The following is a 2,618-nucleotide window of genomic DNA, read 5'->3' as shown; positions in this document are numbered from 1 at the left end:
TTGGCACTCCGAATCTAGGGAAGATTATACGCTTAAAGAGTCTAATTACCACTCGTGTGTCATTCGTTGGAGAGGCTATGGCCTCAATCCCTTTTGATACGTAATTGACCGTAACAAGGATATACTTGTTACCAAAAGAGGATGGAAAAGGTCTCATAAAATCTATTCCCCAAACGTCGAAGACTTCTACTTCCAAAATTCCTTTAAGCAGCATTTCGTCGCGTCTAGATATGTTGTCAGTGCGTTGACACTGGTCGCGATTTGTGATTGCAATGTGGACATCTTTCCATAAAAGGGGCCAAAAGAGGTCGGCTTGTAAGATCTTAGTGCAAGTCTTCGAGGTGCTTGCATGTCCTCCATTGGGAGAAGAATGACAGTGGGAGATTACATTTTCTACCTCATCCTCGGGGACACATCGACGGAAAATACCGTTGGCGCCTTTCTTGAAAAGTAGAGGCTCATCCCAACAGTAGTGTTTAAGATCGTGGAATAATTTTTTCTTTTGTTGGTAGGTCAGGTCTAGCGGAAGCACCCTAGCTGCTAAGTAGTTGACGAAGTCAGCGTACCATGGTAGTGTGGTTTGGGTGTAAATTGCTTCCACAACTTTGTTTGGTTTGGTATCCTTATGGGTTAACGCATCTTTAGTTGTATTGCTTTCTAATTGGGCTATGAGTCTTTCGTATGGAAAATCATCATTTATAGGCACTCGTTCAGGTTCTATACCTTCCATTCTTGACAAGTGATCGGCCACGACGTTTTCCGTGCCCCTTTTATCCTTGATTTCTAGGTCAAACTCTTGTAATAGTAAGATCCACCTTAGGAGTCTTGGTTTGGCATCTTTTTTGTTTAACAGGTACCTAATTGCAGCATGATCGGTATAGATAATTATCTTTGCTCCTACTAGGTAGGAACATAATTTATCCAGAGCAAACACTATGACTGAAAGTTCCTTTTCTGCGGTGGCATAGTTCATCTATGCGGGGTCTAGGGATCTACTTGCATAATATGTTGCATGAAGTTTCTTATCCCTTCTTTATCCTGAGACTGCTCCTACAGCATAGTCACTAGCGTCACACATGATTTCAAAAGATAATCTCCAATCGGGTGATTGCATGATAGGTGCGGTAATAAGAGCTGTTTTCAGTTGTTCAAACGCCGCTAGGTGCGGTAATATGTTGCATGAAGTTTCTTATCCCTTCTTTATCCTGAGACTGCTCCTACAGCATAGTCACTAGCGTCACACATGATTTCAAAAGATAATCTCCAATCGGGTGATTGCATGATATGTGCGGTAATAAGAGCTGTTTTCAGTTGTTCATCAATAAGCCAGTCAGTGGTTTGGTGATTTTTGAGAAATCTTTAATGAATCGCCGGTAGAAACCGGCGTGTCCTAAGAAGCTTTGTATTTCTCTTACGATTTTCGGAGGCTGGAGATTTTCTATAACTTCTACTTTGGCCTTGTCGACTTCAATCCCCTTGTTGGATACTATGTGTCCGAGCACGATTCCTTGTCGGACCATGAAATGGTATTTTTCCCAGTTTAGCACGAGGTTCACTTTTACGCATCTTTTTAATACCATTTCAAGATTCGATAAGCAACCTTCAAAGCTCTATCAGCATACAGAGAAATCATCCATGAAGACTTCCATGATGTCATCTATGAAATCAGCGAAAATTGACATCATGCATCTTTGGAATGTTGTGGGAGCGTTACACAGTCCGAATGGCATTCGTCGGTAAGCGAATGTACCATAGGGGCATGTGAAGGTCGTTTTCTCTTGGTCGTCGGGATGAATAGGAATTTGGAAGAATCCCGAATAACCGTCTAGGTAGCAGAAGTGAGAATGCTTAGCCAATCTTTCAAGAATTAGATCGATAAATGGTCAAGGAAAATGATCCTTCCGAGTGGCTTTGTTTAATTTTCTATAGTCAATACACATTCTACTTCCAGTAACCATTCTTTGTGCTATAGATTCTCCTTTTTCATTGTTCACAACTGTGACGCCTACCTTCTTTGGTACGACATGTACTGGGTCTGACCCATTGACTATTGGATATAGGGTAGATAATACCTGTTTCTAACAGCTTTTGCACTTCTTTCTTTACTACATCACTCAGAATGGAATTTATCCTTCTTTGGTGTTCTCTATAGGTCTTACTGTCTTCCTCCAGCATTATGTGATGCATGCATATGGAAGGGCTTATTCCTTTTAGATCTGAGATATTGTAGCCTAAAGCAGTTGGATATTTTCTTAAAACGTGTAGAAGTGTTTTGGTCTCTATCTGTCCTAAGTCTGCATTTACTATTACAGGTCGCTCAAGTTCAGTGTCTAGGAATTCGTACCTTAGATTTTTGGGTAACGTCTTAAGTTCTAGGACTGGTTTCTTTAGGCAAGGCATATGATTTGGTGTTAGTGCTAGGTATTCGCTTAGGCTGTCATCTTGGTATTCCTTACTTAAATTTTCATCTTCAAAAGTAGGAGGCCTTGGAATTTTCAATATTTCGGAGTATGATGTTTGTTCATTCTCCATTTCTCTTATGCATCTGTCGATGACATCTAGTAGACAATATGTGTCGTCTATAGTTGGTTCCTTTAGGAATTGCGTCAAAATGAACT

This window comes from Lathyrus oleraceus, chromosome 3 (genome assembly GCF_024323335.1).
Source record: "Lathyrus oleraceus cultivar Zhongwan6 chromosome 3, CAAS_Psat_ZW6_1.0, whole genome shotgun sequence".
Classification (NCBI taxonomy): domain Eukaryota; kingdom Viridiplantae; phylum Streptophyta; class Magnoliopsida; order Fabales; family Fabaceae; genus Lathyrus; species Lathyrus oleraceus.
Note: the sequence above shows the minus strand (reverse complement) of the source record.